General features: G+C 34.6%; 1 protein-coding gene across 1 annotated transcript in view; it reads left to right on the top strand.

Annotated features, from left to right (window-relative positions):
* Positions 1–17,479: 17,479 nt before the first annotated feature.
* LOC128229241 (uncharacterized) overlaps positions 17,480–19,384 on the top strand; it is a 58,515-nt gene continuing 56,610 nt past the window's right edge. Inside the window, exon 1 of the mRNA XM_052941009.1 lies at positions 17,480–17,544. The gene's annotated coding sequence lies outside the window, so the exon portion shown is untranslated. The remainder of the gene's footprint in view (positions 17,545–19,384) is intronic.

Here is a 19,384-nt window from a genome sequence, read left to right as displayed (position 1 = left end):
TTTCGAAACCCTTTTCTGGTAATTTAGCATCCGTTTCGCAAATCGCATTATCATGTCGTTCATGCCGAACACACATGAGACAATAAACACGTTTATGTATGTGCCCTGGTAGGCTCATAAACGGTGCATCAAGCAACAAACATTTTTGTTTCAGTGTAGGGTTACGGCACTCATCAGCGTAGTGATATAAACACTGCTTCTTGATCCATTCAGTTGCATTTTGTGGATGATAATAATATGGCAAAGTTAGTCTCTTTGCGATGGAGACAATTATGCTTCGCGTTTCTAACGGCGTCGTGCGTAATTCTGTTAGTAGAACATTTAACTTCCATTTCCGGTAATCATAAACCCCATTACATTCCGAATAATACGCATTCTTAAATATGGTTTGAAGGGCTATGTTGTCAACGGGACTCAGTATATCCTTGTATTCGTTCGTAAGGTTGTTGTTTGGTGTACAGCTGTCCACCATGTAATATGCCTGTACACTATCAAGACCTTTACCAGATGGTATGTACGATACTTCATCTGGAGGGTTGTATTTGTCCAAGGACTGAAAGCAGCATGTTTCCGTCGGTCACAGTCATCATCGCAGTTGCATGCAGTGCAGCAAAGCATACTATCCTCATCAAAAATATGTTCAACGGTTTACCATCACTGTAATTACACAGTGACATGTAAGGGCAGTACGTAGAGATGTCATCAAACAGTTCAAACTCAAAACCAGTTGCAACAAGATAAAAGCCACACAAAACGCACATGCCAGTTAATTGTAACATGTTGGGATTAAATATGGTTCAATCATGTATACATAATAAAACAGTTGATCAAGAGTTGATTAAAATAAACATCAGTTGACACTGGTTATCTAGTTGTCGCCCGCCCGTTTCTTTTATATACTTATCGCTAGTGATGAAACTATTATGCTATGTCGGCGACAACCGATAATGGATGTCTAAAATCGATGTCGCTAAGGTTACATCCGGTAACTACGTATTTTTTGTTTTGGGGTAAAAGTCTAGTTAATGTCTTTTTTTTTTCTTTCCGGTCTCGTTGAGTTCAATTTAAGAAGGGAAGTCACTTACATAAATGCGGTGAATGTAAACAATTTTGCTTAAAAATTTACGAACTATCCCAAAATTTACAAACTGTTTTTAATGGTGTATATATTTCATAAAACCTTTTTTCAATAACCTGTCTCTATGGTGTAGTGGGTGCGGTCTTACTTGAAAATACCGGGGATCCCGGATCGGGGCTTTCTGAGCTGAGTCTAAGCACAGTCTACGCCGCTTACGGAGCCAATCCTTCGGTGTTTCAGCAGAGTTTTATTGAGAGTGTAGTTTCTTAAAACACTTCGACTAATCTTTTTAAAATACGGCCGTCTGACGGTACACTGTCAAAACATTATTTTGGAAACAGGTTTGTAGAAGTGTTTGATGAAACTAATCACCTTATCAAACTCCAGTAATAAAACGAAGGATGCTGATCTCTAAGCGGTATAGACTGTCCTTTGTTGCATTTGATTTAAGTCTTTTTTTAGAAGGTAAAATGTTGCCTTCTGACGTAGATAATTTTATGATGTAATTTATCACGCGGTGTACACACACTGATGTTATGAAGGATGGAAATTGAGACACTGTTACTTTAGGCTGTTCATAGTGCAGTTTTATCAAATCCTCATAGTTCATAACAGGTATATATTTTATTGGATGGTGCGCTGTCCGTCATTCGTGTGTCTCAATTATTGGTTGTAAAAATCAAATTACATGTATGCCTGCGGGGTCAAAAGGGGTCTATGCCATGAATTTTCCTGTGGACATATCGAAAATCTTCTCGCCTGACACCGATAGGCCCAGACCTTTAATAATTTGTTATAAGCATCATATAGTGGTTCTCTACCAAGATTGTGCAAATTACGCCTCTTGAGTCAAATTCGGTCCCACCCTTTTTGACCTACTGTCTTATTTTTGAAACTTCAGCGAAGAAATTTTGACTATGTTCACAATTATGTAAACAAATAACAATGTTGTGGTTGGATGACCTTTACTCTGACCTGTTAGCCTACTTTCTTATTTTTAAAGCTACAGCAATGGAACTTGGACCATGTGTAGAGTTTTGAAAACAATTATCAATGCTGGGCTTGGATGACCTTTATTGTATCTTTTTGACCTTCCTTATTTTTTAAGTCTGTTATGAAAATTCGAGCATGTGTACAGCCTGAAAACATATATCAATATTGACTTATTTTTGAAGCTAGAGTTTTGAAATGGATCCTATGTACTGCTTTGAGAACAGATATCAAGCTATATTGATTACAAATGTTTAACTCTTTTACTCAGGTGAGCGATTAAGGGCCATCATGGTCCTCTTGTTGAAATCTTTTTTGTATTAATTGTAATTAAATAATTTACTTTTTTGGGAAAGTTTTATGAAATTAAGTTATTCTATTGAACTGTTCAATATGACAGGATAGTGAATGTTAAGCTGGTTCACAAATATTTAATATGCTTTTACATAGATGAAATGCTAAGATAACTTACATGATGCGTATTACATCATTTTGCAATTGATGTGCAATTATTAAGTACGTGTTGTGTTCTTAAGGTTGTGGAAATTTACTTTCTATTGCAAAATGCATGACCATAGTATTTCACGTACTGATTCCAGGTTTAACCATTTAAATGATCATGATGATACTATGTATAAAGAATGTATTACTTACTGATATTATGAACTTTTGATTGTTGTCCGATAGTAAATCGAAATGTTTGGTCTGATTCGATTCGATTGTCGATAACAAATGGAGTCCGGTTTTCAAACTCTACTTATCGCGATTGCTTCTGAGGCAAAAACAAATTATTATTTCAACGCGATGAACCATTTTTTTTATTTTTGCCGGGTGACCGCTTTATTTGCAAACATTTACTGGCTTAAGGTTCAAAATTATATTTGGTCTATTCGCTTCGCCTCTGTTTTTAAATGAGCAAATGATTCAAACCAAAAGCTAACTGCTGATTTACCATAATAAATGTGCTGCGAATTTGGAAAAAAACTGTCACCAAATAGGAAAAAATATAATTTCAAACACTTGAAATTGTTACAATACGAAATGTGATGACGGTCAGTTCATCGACAAGTTGCATGGTTACATGGTTTATACACTTTACACAATAGTGTGAAGACATTTTTGTTTATTAATTTAAACGGTATAACACCATTCCTATCAAACGGTCTATCACCTTATAGGAAGTGTGTTATTTTTAGCAGATGTATAAAATGAATGCAGACGTGATAAGATATTTTTGACGTAATTCACTGGAATATGAGGTACCCGTCATAAACTACAAAGCAGTTGTTCGAATACAAAGCCTTGATGTGATGTGGCCGCTCTGAACCCTTCCAGTGGCGTCAAATAAGCAAAAGGTGATATATTGTAACGTGCCGGGGCTAACTTTCAAATGGTTATATAAAAGATTTTCCTCTTTTGCTCTTTTGCACTAATGATTATTGGAAATGATTGGACAGTGAAAACAAGTATCGTTCAATCAATGATAAATCAACAAAGATTGGAATATTAACAGTTTTCAAAGACGTACATATTACATTATCTTAATTTTTTGATATCCCTAGCTTTTTACTTAAAACTGTTCTAATGGTAATAATAAGAAGTAGAAGAAGAAGAAGAAGAAGACTAAGAAGAAGAACAAGAACAAGAACAAGAACAAGAAGAACAAGAACAACAAGAAGAAGAAGATTTTATTATGCAAACAAATCTGACAAGATCCATAGTATAGCAGAATTAACAACAAAGTATGTCATCTGGCATAGTAAGTTTACATCTTCAAATAGCAATATGAGACCTTCATGAAGGAAGAATTTCATGTCGCACGTCAATTGCATTGATTTGAAGAAACTTGGATAACGCCATAAGTAGCTGTTTATTTATTTTTTCTTTATAACTATCGCATTCCAAAACAAAATGAAATTCATTTTCCAATACCCCGCATTTTATACATTTGCTTTCGTGATATGGTAAATGTTGGGGTCTACGCCAACTTCCGGTTTCCACAGCTAACCTGTGTGACGACAAGCGTAATTTAGATAGAGCTTTACTGTATTTTGGCATGTTTATTAGGTTGAGGTTCTTGCTAAATTAAAAACTGAAAATAGTTCCGTAAAACATTGACCTAGATGAGTCATGTATAGTTGCATTTATATTTTGAACGAAATTGTCTCGCAGTCGTTGTTTAACTAGCAGTAAAAATAATTTATTACTCCCTACTCCTTGATTTAACCAAGCTTCGTAAAACCATAACAGTCAAAGTATTACTTGCATTTTCGAAGCACAATTTATTTTGTTAGGATTTGCATCAAGTCCATAGATAAAGTCATTTTGCGTTGATATTTTAACGCCAAGCAACCTTTTGCAAAATGCTAAATGAGTGCGCTCAACCTGAGACCCAGTATTGAATCCCCATACTTCACCTGGATAGTTGAGAAATGGAGCTATAAGTTTATCAAGAAGATCAAGAATGTGTTTTGGTGAAATTTTGGTGAACTTAAATAAGTACTTATTCATTTTCAAAATAGCCTTTATAAGTGCTTGGACTCCTAGCATTTTATCAGTTACACAATTATGTATAAAAAATGATGAATGAAACAGATGAAAAGAAATTGATAGATTTAGCGAATTTTTTAAGATTATATTGGAATATTTTATTAATATACCAGGCTAACTAGCGCTTACCTCAATTTTTACTATAAATTGTTACAAATTAATATAAATATATTTATTATATTTGTCTTAGTTGACTCCAGAAGATAGAAAATAGCGTTTTTCTTCTTTTTCTAAGTACCTACACAGCCTGACCGATTTAATTTGTGAATGTTTATTTGTTGTAAATTTGTTGTAAACCTCGTATCACATGTATTATATGTGCAGAGTGTACAATAAACTTTGAAACTTTGAACTTCAGTTTTATTGAATGAACCTCCTGTGGTGAATAAAATTCCAAGGTATTTGAATTTACTTAGAATTCCTTTATCTTCATTCTTATATTTGAAAGACAAATTTTATGGTATTCTACCGCCTTTTCGAAAAACCATCACTTTATTGTGTGTGTTTTTAATATTTACTGTCAGCTTCCATCTATCACAATAATCAGTTAAAACATTTAATGAATTTTCTAGTTCCTGTGCACTTTTTGCGAACAAAATAATATCGTCCACGTACAATAACACAAATAATTTAATTTCTCCTAGTTCGATACCTTGCACTCCTTGTATAATAAATGTATCCTGTATGTCATGAAGATACATACTAAATAAAAAAGGAGAAAGGCTTTCACCTTGACGTACCCCTAAATCACATGTGAAAGAATAGCTTAGGTTATCGCACGTTTTAACTGAACATTCTTATACATAGATTTGATTACATTTAGTATGTTACCCTTACCCCACATTTAAGTAATTTTGCACATCTCTTACAACAAAATCAAAGGCCTTTGGAAATCAACAAATGTACAGAACAGTCTGTCGTTGTTACTTACACAACTACTAATTAAACAGTGCAGTATGAATATGTTGTCCACTGTGCTCATGCCTTTACGGAAACCTGCTTGAGCTTCTACATAAACTGAGTATATTTCTGCCCATTTATTTAACCTGTTATTAAGAATTCGTGTGAACAGTTTTCCTAATGTACTAAGTAATGTTATTCCTCTATAATTGCTCGGATCATTTTCATCACCATTTTTTGAGTATAGGGAAAATAATACCCTCAGACCAGATTTCTGGGAAATGTCCTCGTTTTAAACACGAATTAAATAAAGCATGAAAATAATGTATTAAATACTTTTCACCATATATAAACATCACATTCGAATATAAATCTACCCCACCGCTAGTATTTTTTCGCAATTCATGATATAAACGAGTAGAAATGCATCCTCGATAAAATAGTACAGTACTTTCCCGGTGGTAGGCGTAAGACTCAATGATATTTGGTAAAGGTCGTTAAGTACCATCATTCGATGCAATACACACATGTCCCTTTATCCAGCAACAGCATGCCTTCTGGTCAAATGATCAAATGACAGATCCCCTGCAAAGCACAATGGGAGATTGAGTAACGTGTAATTCAAATCAGATACCCTAGGTCCTCGGATGACGTAAATGATTGTATTTCTGTCAGAGTATGTAATGCTATCAAAAAGTTAAATATTTAACTGTATTACATGCTTTACTGTAAAAAGGAGCAAATATAAGTCGAAATATCCGGGTACTTTGCAAAATACAGGGTGGTTCGTAAAAGTAATGTCGCGGGACGCAAACCTGAGTTCACGGGCCGAAACCCCTTATCACGAATAACTGGACCTGAACGTCTATAGCGTCATCACAAATTGTAAAAATGGCGTAAGGCGTGAAAAATATATTTCGTTGCGTGATTCAAGTACAGTAGAAATAGCAAACAAAGGGAGTTAAAAGCGTACTTTAATTGAATAGGTAAATTGCAATACAAATTTAGTGATCAAAATCCGCAAGTGTTGTAGTAAAGCGCAGGTTTACTGCTTTGACATTGCTATTTTGGAGAGTTAGTTTTCAAAATAATAATAATAATTTCTCTCATAAATTTTCTTTCCGGATTGAAAAATCCGACCCGATGGCACGCATGAAAGCCGGAAACAAAACTTACCGAGTTAGCGGCCAAGCAGCGTGCCCGAGGGTCCAATTTTTCGATCCGGACCGGAAAAAGATTATTCATATTTTTCCTTGCGTGCACCTAAAATTATCAATTTTTGGTTGAATGTACGTATTGAATGCAGTTTTGTACATTTCACCAGAATGTGCGTGTGACGTTGTTTAATAACGTCATGGCGCGTAGTTATTTTAGATCACTGTTGACGTCAAGTAGTTCCTCTAAAAATCGACATAGTATACTAAACATAAACCATACAATAAAAATAAGTGACGCGCTGTTTCACGTGACTCACCTTGCATGGAGGATGCAGATTAGATTTTCCAGCATGGCTAAATTCACCGGAAAAGCCTATCCGCTGTGCACCAACACTTAGTCTAACATAGAATGTTTTCTTACAAATGTATACAAAATGGTACTCACCTTCTAACACCAGGTCGATATATAAAACAGTAAAATTTCTTTGGGATAGAAAATAATCGATATGTATTTTAAAATAATTTTTATCATTAGTAGAATGGTATATTAGATATATGTTGTGATATGCTAAACATTGATGTCAAAGCTTTGACATTATTTACATGTTTCAATTAACCTTTAATGAATTCAAACCAATGTTCTGCGAAGGCCATCTAGTATGACGGTCGAGCAAATCCTAATATATGTTTTTTACTACAAGAAGGTCTAAGATCTATTGAAAACTTGTTCTTTTGTGAAACAAGATCTAGAATTGCAAAACCATTAATTTAGCATGATTAAACAAATAAATGACTTACCAGCGAAGTACTTTTTGACATTCTCTTTTTTCCGTTCTATTGTGTATGTTTTTGTCAACAGTATCTAGAGCATCATAGTTGCTTAATGAGTAGACACCTAGCGTTTCGAAACCCTTTCCTGGTCATTTATAATCCCTTTCACAAACCGAATTATCATGTCGTTCGTGCCGAACACATATAAGACAATAAATATCTGTGCCTTGATAGGCTCAAAAACGGTGGATCAAGCAACATACATTTCCGTTTCAGTGTAGGGTCAAGGCACTCATCAGCGTAGTGATATAAACACTGCTTCTTTGTCCATTCAGTTGCATTTTGTGGATGATAATAGTGTGGCAAAGTTAGCCTCTGTGCGTTGGAGACGGTTATGGTTCGCGTTTCTAACGGCGTCGTGGGTAATTCTGTAAGTAGAACATTCAACTTCCATTTCCGGTATTCATACACCCCATCACATTCCGCATAATACGCATTCTTAAATATGGTTTGAAGAGCTATGTTGTCGACAGTCATCATCGCAGCTACATACAGTGCAGCAAAGCATACTATCCTCATCAAGAGATGTGTTCAACGATTTACCTTCACTGTAGTTACACAGTGACATATAAGGGCAGTACGTAGTGAGGTCATCAAATAGTTCAAGCTCAAACCCAACTGCAACAAGATAAAAGCCATACAAAACGCACATGCCAGTTAATTGAAACATGTTGAGATTAAATATGGTTCAATCGTGTATACATAATAAAACTATTCATCAAGCTTTGATTCCATATAAATGTCAGTTAACACTGGTTATCTAGTTATCGCCCGCCCGTTTGTTTCTTTTATATACTTATCGCGATGGGTTCTGAGGCCAACCAAATTAAATATAATTTCAACGCGATGAACCATTTTTCATTTTTGTAAATATTTACTGGCTTAATGTTCAAAATTTATTTTGTCTATTCGCTCATCCCCTGTTCAAATGAGCAAATGATTCAAATCAATAAAAGCTAATTGCTGTCACCCAATAAGACAAAATATAAGTTTAAGCACTTGAATGTCAGGACCGCGAAATAAAGAGATCAGCAATTATTTGATAAAGCCTGTATTAATGATTTAAAATTAGATATAAAAATGTAACAGTTCAATCGGTACCTCAAGCAAAAATGTGTTTCATTTTTTTTTTAAATGATGATTTTTTTCATCACGTCTTCGAGAAAAGATATGTCTAATTGTTACCATACGGAATGTGATAACGGTCAATTCATCGACAAATCACATGGTTTTCTGAAGAAGAAAACAAACACGATAAATGACGCACCTTGTCGTATCGATACATATATACGAAGAAGCAAGAAAAGTAGCTGCTAGAACTTGTATATAAATCTTCACAACAGGCATTTCAACATTGAATTGTAACTATAACTTCAAGGAAAGAATGAAAAAAAAATAACAATTGCGAACATTTAATTGAATCAAAGCATAAACTATAGCGCATTTTTGCCTCTATTCCCGTTTTGTTCGTGGTGATGCCTTATCTCTTGTTGGTATGACTATACCAGTAATTTAGTTGGCGTTTTGCTCAGAATCATTTTTGTACAACCATTCCAATCATTTTCGATTGCCTACCACTTTGAGAATAGAAAAGTATTAGCAACCCATCATTCTGATAACGTTAAACGTAGAATAAAATAATTGGTCTTAAAATATGCGGCTTGAAAGAGCATGTAATGATAAGTCAAGTAGTTGCCATTTTTCTGTTATATTTTCCACACCTTCTTTATTTGTTCTTACGAACATTTGAACAACCATTTCCTTAACTATTAAATGTTCACAAGATCACAGATATGTCATATAACATCGAAAACTTTAAGTCATGTTCAAATTAAGCAATGACACGTCAACTGTTTGCATTACATTGTATTAATATTTCTAAACAATTTCACAGAAAAAATAATCCTCGGAGTTTATTCGGGCATATACCTTTTACAAAACAGTGTCAAGCCATTGGTGTTCATCTATTTAAACAGTATAACACCTTTCCTATCAAACGGTCTATCACCTTATAGGAAGTGGCGGGGGTATCAGATGTGTAAAAGGAATGCAGACGTTAGAAGATATTTGTTGACGTACTTCTCTGGAATATGAGGAACCCGTCATAAACTACAGAGCAGTTGTTCGAATACAAAGTCTTGATGTGATGTGTTCGCTTTGATACCTTCCAGGAGGGTTATATAAGCAAAAGTTGGTATATTAATATATGAAAATATTATTAAAACTTCACAAAAGTGTCTGAATTAAGATTCTGGTAAGAATAAATAAGTATTGGATCTGTTTAATTATATGCTGCGGGTAAAAAGATACACTTGAAAAAGCTTTTTTGGAATAAATGGTTTAATGGTGTATGTGGAAAAGATAAAATACCTCTTGTCTATTGGAAAATCGGCATATTGCCTTCGGCCATTAACATAGTAAACATATGAATATTATGACAGGACATGAATTTATATTTGAATATCATAATATATATCCGGGAGAACAAAACAAACAGCTTAAATAATATAGTATGACTAAATATTCTTACATGTTTTATGAAACAAATACAATGGTATTAAATGCCTCATTTCAATTTTTCGATGTTATATTGAGCTTGATAACAATACAGCTTGACATAAATAATGAGAACTTATTTATGAGGAGCGAACTTCCGGGTTCAAGGTTTTCGCCTTGTGATATAGAATATATTTGTTTATTTCAGTGTAAGATCGTATTTTATTTCACGAGTGTCATAAAAACATATGTTTATGAGTGGTGAAGTATATAGTTTTCTCTATGATACGAATTGAATGTTCTGTATTGAAATGATATCCCTTTTACACAAGTCTGGTACAGCAGGATACGGCAGATGTGCAGCAGACTGATAATGACGACGATGAAAACACAGCTCACCTGTCATACTTCAAGGTTTCAAACTATGCCCCCATAGAGCCTCAAAATGGTTGTATTATTGTACAGATCGGGAGGTAAAGCAAAACAAAATGGAAAAGACACACACAATAAACATGTCTCGATATTTCTTTTCTGTCCTTAACATTAAACTTTAATGCAACTAGCTCCATGTACATTCGTGGTGGTTGTCATTATGTTATACTGGTGCAAAGCATTGAAGCGATCAGGCTCTGACAGTACTGGAGATATTTCCGAATATTAGGCGTTTACAGGCAGAGTAGCAGTTTGAATGGAGGAATTCACGTTGCTGTTTTTATCATTTACGGATATGCATGCAACTACCTCTATGTACAGATCTACATGTAATAAGCTTCTTTAAGTCTACCTATTAACATGCAACTTGCCATACAACTATGCACAAAAGAGTATAAACATAACGTAAGTATCTGACACTTGGAGTACACGCCGGATTTAAAGCATGATGCTTCAGCAACCAGTCTCTGTTGAAGTCCTCTAAACAGACGGTATATCCAGTGGGGTTCATTTCCAAATCCTCTCCTGCCTCTGAAAACTCGTTCCTATAAAGCACTCGCCCAGTCTCGTTCAGTGTTATTTTAAAAACGCTTTCTCTAATCACATCGTCCTTGCTCAGAAATACCTGGTTTGATAATAAAAAGACACAATGATTACTATTACATGTATAATACTTGATGTAACAAATCACAGAAAACGCTGGTCTTCAATGCGAAACAAAAATACTTTTGAAAGGTAAAGTTTAATTAATAGTCTGATCTCACTTTCTTATGTATACCTATAACCATGTGTACATTTTTAGTTCTGGGGCCAAGACAAAATCCTACTCCAAGGTTCTGTTGAACAGACACAAACATACAGATATAAAACGCATAACAATAAAAGCTATATTTTTGTTACTTTTTCAACTATTTTGAAAACAAATATAATAAATAATCAGGAAGACAATATTCAATATATTCAACAAAAATTGACAGGCCGGTCTAGGACATCTAAAATATGTGCTACCAATCGTAAAAAATGGTTAATTCTTCTTTTTTTGGTTAAAGTTAGCCAAACTTTTCATCCATTGATCAACATTTATTCATTAAAATTAACCAATCAAATCATTTAAATGTGTAAACTTCCCTAAAAATTACTTAAAAATTTATCCCAATTTTATATAAAAAAAAATAGCTGTTTAGTTTCAAATTGAATAACGAATTTTTCATAGAAATAAACAGCACCGGCTTAAACGGGTTTTTTTTTTCGAAATTCGTAACAACGTTTTCATTGATGACAAAGGACCAAAAAAATAATAACTAAATTTATTAAAAGCTTTTCCGTGATTTATGGAGATATATCAGTGAAATAAAATTGATATTTCACTGTTTTAGCAGTAAAATAACATTTTGATATTTTACACTGTTTTGAAATTTTAGACCGCACGCAATTCCAAATCATACGTCAGCGCGCACAGGGCTAGGATACAATTTCAACGACGCAATATCCGAAAGGACGTTACGTTCGCATACAATATGGCGCGCTTTTCTTAAAAACAATAATTAAATGTCATGTTTATATCGTTTTGAGGCATTTAAGAAAAAGAAAAAAAGTGTTTGTGTCAGTGTAAGATCGCATTATATTTTACCTCGTGAGTACCAATGGTAAATATTCCACTCGTGGCTACGCCACTGGTGAAAAAATAGTCTTTGGTGCTCACTCGGTGAAATATATTACGTTCTTACACTGAAACAATTATCCCCTATATATTGTTTTATCTTCTTTAAATGCAAACATGGTCAACTACAAGTATTTAAATAGTATAATTAGCACCTGTTCACAGAAGAAAAGCTTAGTTATGCTTTTTATGCGCCGAAATATCAATTTACGAAGGAGTAGATTTGCATCCCCGATAAAATAGTACGGAGCGACATGGTATGGAGATAATTGTGCGGTGAATTCCTGTTGAAGACCCCAGTCTGTTATGGTCCATTTACGCTCAATACAGGACCTTAGACGGTTGATAAATGGTTTCGGTTCTTTTCCATTGCCTCTCTCTTCAACATTTAACGTTATAAGTAGAGCAGTCACGTCCCCAAATGTGTCATTCCAGAAATAAACTGACCAATATGATGACCAGTCAACGTCCATGCAAGGACAGTGCAAATACCGCAAGGCCCGTTTGGTTTTCATGTTTTGTATGACTGTAATGTCGCTTATCGGTACTTTCCCGGTGGTAGGCGTCAGGGTCAGTGTTATTTGGTAAAAGTCGTAGTACCACCATTCGATGTAATACACACATGTCCCTTTTTCTAGCAACATCATGCCTTCCGGGCATAAGATCAAATGACAGATCCCCTGCAAAGCACAATGGAAGATTGAGTATAGTGTAATTCAAATCAGATATCCTAGGTCCTTGAATAACGTAAATGGTTGTATTTCTGTCCGAATATGTAACGCTATCAAAAAAGGAGTTAAATATTTAACTGTATTACATACTTTACCATAGAATGGAGCAAATATAAGCCAAAATATCCGGGTACTTTGCAAAATACAGGATGGTGAACGAAAGTAATGTCGCGGGCCGCAAACGTGAGTTCACGGGCCGAAGCCCCTTATCACGAATTACTGGACCTGAACGTCTATAGTGTCATCACAAATTGCGTAAGGCGAAACAAATATATTTCGTTTTGTGATCAAAACAGTAGAGTAGAAATAGCGAACAAAGGGAGGTAAAAGCGTACTTTAATTGAATGAGTTAATTGTTATACAAATATAGTGATCAAAAACCGCAAGTAGTAAAGTGGTAGTAAAGCGCAGGTTTACTGCTTTGATATTGCTATTTTGGAGAGTAAGTTTTCAAAATAATAATCACATCTCTCATAAATTTCCGGTCCGGATTGAAAAATCCGATCCGATGGCATGCATGAAAGCCGGAAACTAAACTTGCCGAGTTACCGGCCACGCAGCGTGCCCGAGGGTCGGATTTTACGATCCGGAACGGAAAAAGATGGATATTTTTCCTTGCGTGCACCTAAAATTATCAATTTTTGGTTAAATTTACATATTGAATGCAGTTTTGTACATTTCACTAGAAAGTGCGTGTGACGCTGTTGAATGACATCGTCATGACGCATAGTTATTTTAGATCACTGTTGACGTCAAGTAGTTCCTCTCAAAATCGACATAGTATACTAAAAATAAACCATACTATAAAAAATAAGTGTCGCGCTGTATCACGTGACTTAACTTACATGGAGGGTGCATAAGAGATTTTTCAGTATGGCAAAATTCACAGGAAATGCCTATCCGGTGTGCACCAACACTTGGTTTAACAAAGTATGTTTTCTTAAGATGTGTTTGCAAATGTATACAAAATGGTACTCACCAGGTCGACATATAAAACAGTAACATTTCTTTGGGATAGAAAATAATCGTTATGTATTTTAAAAGATGAAAAAAAATATATCATACATAAAATGGTATATATGATATATGTTTTGATATGCAGAACATTGATGTCAAAGCTTCTACATTATTTACATGTTTCAATTAACCTTTAATGAAAGTAAACCAATGTTATTATATATTTTGCTACTACAAGTATGTCTAAGATCTATTGAAAACGTGTTATTTAGTGAAACAAGATCTAGAATCGCCAAACCATTAATTTAGCATGATTAAACAAATAAATGACTTACCAACGAAGGACTCGGGATATATCCTTTTGGACATTCTCCTTTGTTTTCCGTTCGAACGTGTATGTTTTTGTCAACAGTATCTAGAGCGTCATAGTTGATCAATGAGTAGATATCTTCCTTTTCGAAACCCTTTTCTGGTAATTTAGCATCCGTTTCGCAAATCACATTATCATGTCGTCCATGCCGACCACACATGAGACAATAAACATTTTTATATCTGTGTCCTGATAGGCTCACAAACGGTGCATCAAGCGCCATACATTTCCGTTTCAGTGTAGGGTCAAGGCACTCATCAGCGTTGTGATATAAACACTGCTTCTTGGTCCATTCAGTTGCATTTTGTGGATGATAATAATGTGGCAAAGTTAGTCTCTTTGCGTTGGAGACAGTTATGGTTCGCGTTTCCAACGGCGTCGTGGGTAATTCTGTAAGTAGAACATTCAACTTCCATTTCCGGTAATCATACACCCCATTACATTCCGCATAATACGCATTCTTAAATATGGTTTGAAGGGCTATGTTGTCGACGGGAGCCAGTTTATCATTGACTTCCTTCGTAAAGTTGTCATTTGATGTACAGCTGTCCACCATGTAGTATGCCTGTACCCTATCAAGACCTTTGCCAGATAGTATGCACGATACTTCATCTGGAGGGTTGTATTTGTCCAAGGACTGAAAGCAGCATGTTCCCGTCAGTCCACAGTCATCATCGCAGCTGCATGCAGAGCAACAAAACATACTATCCTCATCAAGAGATGTGTTCAACGGTTTACCTTCACTGTAGTTACATAGTGACATATAAGGGCAGTACGTAGAGAGGTCATCAAATAGTTCAAGCTCAAACCCAACTGCAACAAGATAAAAGCCACACAAAACGCACATGCAAGTTAATTGGAACATGTTGAGATTAAATATGGTTCAATCGTGTATACATAATAAAAACAGTTGATCAAGCGTTGATTCCAAATAGAAATCAGCTAACATTGGTATATAATTGTCGCCCGCCCGTTTGTTTCTTTTATATACTTATCGCGATGGGTTCTGAGGCCAAACAAATTAATTATCATTTCAACGCGATTTACCATTTTTCAATTTTGCCGAGTGACCGCTTTATTTTCAAACATTTACTGGCTTAATGTACAAATTAAATTTTGTTTATTCGCTCCTCCACTATTTCAATGGGCAGGTGATTTAAATCAATAAAAGCTTCCTGTTGTCACCCAATAGGACAAAATATAAATTAAAACCCTAACAGTATTAAGCACTTAAATGTCAGGACCGAGAAATAAAGAGATGAGCAATCATTTGATAAAACCTGTATTAATGATTTAAAAGTTAAAAGAAATGTATCAGTTATATCGTTACTTCAAGCGAAAATGTGTTCCATTTTTAAAAATTAGGATTTTTTTCATCACGTTTTCGAGAAAAGTTACATGTACGAAGAAGCAAGAAAAGTAGCTGCTACTCGTAAATAAACCTTCACAACAAACATGTCAACAGTGAATTGTAGCAATAACTTCAAGGATAGAAAGGACAAAATAATAACTAAACGCTGCCAAAACACTGCCAAATAATGTTTTTACAATTGCGAACATTTAATTGAATCCAAGCATAAACTATTGCGCCTTTTTGCCTCTCTTCCCGTTGTGATCGAGGTGATGACTTATCTCCTGTTCGTATAACCATACCCGTAATTTCGTTGGCGTTTTGCTTAGAATCATTTTTGTACAACCATTTTCGATTGCCTACCACTTCGAAAATAGAAAAAGTATGAGCAACCCCATCATTCTGATAACGTTAAACGTAAAATAAAATAATTGGTCTTAAAATATATAGTCTGAAAGAGCATGTGATGATCCGTCAAGTAGTTACAATATTTGTGTTATATTTTTTCCACATTCTTTGTTTTTTTCTAACGAACATTTTAACAACCATTTTCTTTTAAATATAAAATGTTCAAAAGATCACAGCTATGCCATATAACAACGAAAACTACAAATCATGCTCAAATTAAGAATGACACTTCAACTGTTTGCATTTCACAGAAAAAATATTTCTCGGAGTTCATTCGGGCAAAGTGTAAATACATTTTACAAAATATTACTATCAAACGGCCTAACACATTATCGGAAGTGTGTTTTTTATCAGGTGTATAAAAGGAATGCTGACGTGAGAATATATTTGTGTACTTACTTCACTGGAATATGATGTAACCGTCAAAAACTACAGAGCAGTTGTTCGAATACAAAGCCTATATGTGATGTGGCCGCTCTGAACCCGTTCAGGGGCCTCAAATAAGCAAAAGGTGATATATTAATAAATGAAAATGTTATCAAAACTTCACAAAAGCGTCTGAATTAAGATTCTGGTAAGAATAAATAAGTATTGATTTTGTTTTAATTATATGCTGCGGGTTAATAAATACACTTGAACACGTTTTTTTTGTTGTTTTTTTAAATAAATGGTTTAATGGTGTATGTGGTAAAGATAAAATACCTCAAAGTCTATTGGAAAATCGGCGTATTGCCTTAGACCATTAACAGTAATATATATAGAGAGACATTGATTTCATTTTATAACACGAGTGTCATAGAAAAACATATTTTCACAAGTGGCGAAAGTAGAAAGTATAGTTTTTCTATGATGCGAATTTAAAGCTGCACTCTCACAGATATACCATTTTTACAACTTTTTTGTCTTTTAAAGAGAAAATTTTTGCATAAATACCTGCAAGCCAATGATATAAGATTGCTGAAAAAATTAATGTTTTATGGCTTAAACCGTTACTAACGGTTAACGAAAAATGCCCTACTAATCGTCTTCCGGGAGGGGTGTTAAATGTTACAGTGCTATACACTGGTGCACGTTAAAGAAACCGGGGTAGCTCTAACCAGGATCTGTGCACTTTGCTCCAGAAACATAAAATGACTAACAATCTTATCGGAGCACTCGGCGAACAGGCAAGGCCCGAGTGCGAGTATAAGTAAGCTTACATACACACATCGCGCATGTCTGGTACAGCAGGATACGGCAGACGTGCAACAGACGCATTTCGGCACTTAAAAAACTGATTTACTGTAAAAAAAAAAAAAAAAAAAAAAAAAAAAAAAAAAAAAAAAACTTAAAAAATAACTTGACGTTCTCAAATACATTTATACACAAATACTCTAAACTTTAAGCAAACTATACTTAGAACAGTTAAACTTCATCTGAAAAAGGAAAAAGTGTACGGTACGGCGTAAGGAATGTGTTAGAGTGATTTTGATCACAAGTAAATGGTTTGTGTGACGACTTGGCACTATCAAGCAAGCGCATGTTCCCGTTTTGTGACATAACCGACTTGACTGAATTTAACCAGGCAACTTGTAAACAATATGGTGGACGATTAACTATTTGTGAAGAAAAGTTTGTTATTTTGATCGTTTTTGTAAGTATGGATGCATAAATAATAAGTGTAGGCAAGATAACATTATCGGAGATACATGAATACCCCGATTTCATAAATAAAACACGCAATTTATTGTGTCATTGGAATAGTTATGCGCACGGTGCCCGTTTCTGCATAGTATCTCTGTTATTTTTTATTTCATGATTTACAACGGGTTTGAACAGCCAAAACCAATTTCGATTGTTTAACCAGGAAAAAAAGTCATTTCAATGAAAAAATATTCGTAAGGTGATGTCAGTTTTGCTGGAATGTGGTGTGATAAAACAGAAGTGTCAACAAATGATGAGCTGGTGTCACTGTTAGCTACAATTATGAGCAATCAGCGATACTTTTTTATTATTTTGACATTTCTTGTTTATCCCAGTAACGCTACAACTCTCTACCATTTAACACTGAGCGAAAGAATATATAGTAATATTATGCATCAATGTTGAAATAATAATGACAAAATTGTTCAATATAGATATACCTGACAGTGATCTAAACTGGATTGAATTTGTCATTAGAGTCGTTATTTCACATAAATCATGCAAGCTGTTAGATTTGTCCCTGATTTACAGATATTGGTATACTTGATAAACAGTCGACACATGTAAGTGATTTATGATATCTGAACATGTTTTATGGCATAATGACATATATAAATATATGTTTAAAAGTAGGCAATGATATTTTCGTAGAAATTTGAATTTTTAACAGATAAATTCAAAATTGTAGCTGTGAGGATTCTCTGCGCAAGGACCGTTCGCTTTTTTTTGCTGGTATGGTGGACGTCACGAGTCTGCCATAGTAAAGAAAATTGTCATAAGACTCGTTGACGGCCATTTAGGTGGACTAGTGAGACTGGGAACGGGACTTAAGCCTCGTTACCATTATAATATTATTTCTAAACACACATAGATGTCTGGACTGTGCTACTAGCTTGGTTATGTACTCATTCTTACAGGACTCATAGCCAGCACCATGAGTAAATGAGAAAGAGAATACTCACTTTCAAGCATGCTCAAAGCGTAAATATCCCAAACTTATGGCCAGTAGTTTTCGGCTAAATTGTACTGTTGTATTTATACTACAGCACCCTAGCTGGCACTGCTGCAGAAGCTAAATTGATCTTGCTTTGATGTTTGAAAACTTACTTGGAAGATTCCTTTCCTTTATTTTTTCTTAACTATGTTTGTTTTATCTTCTCCTTTTTTTCTTGTGCACGTTTAAAAAATGCCAATTTGATTCTTTAACATGCCAAAGACATAATGTAGATAAAGATACAGGATATAGGGTAATAATATTGCTAAGATTGTCTGGAAAGCAAATCATGATGTTTCACCAAACAACACATGACATGTTCTCATGATACTGGCATTGTGTGTCACTGTCAGGCCTAAATGTGGCAGGACTTCATTTGAATCACATGAAAATCACTTCCTTTTCATCATTTTTATCCTGCTGGTATAAAGTTATTAGTAACATATAATGACATGTATAAATTAACTAAGGCTTTTTGAAACTGATACATTCTTGTGCAGGTACATGAAATTTCTGAAAATGGACTGGTGTGATGTACCGTATATCATTCACTTCATACATTAGTTCACCTATTCAAAGATCATCTGAGGCTGCAGTAAAGTAGAAATGTTGAAGGTAACTTCATTGAAAGATTCAGTAAGTGGTTGATTATGTGCATGTACATGAACAGAGTATACACATCAATAAACATGCTGTACATGTCCATCAAGTATGCATGTGATGTAGCCTTCTTCATTAGAATGCCTTAATACATCATTAATTTATATCTTGGTTGTTTAAAATGTTCATCTTATAT

The sequence above is a fragment of the Mya arenaria genome, chromosome 3 (genome assembly GCF_026914265.1).
Source record: "Mya arenaria isolate MELC-2E11 chromosome 3, ASM2691426v1".
Classification (NCBI taxonomy): Eukaryota; Metazoa; Mollusca; class Bivalvia; order Myida; family Myidae; genus Mya; species Mya arenaria.
This window is presented reverse-complemented; position numbering and strand designations above follow the sequence as displayed.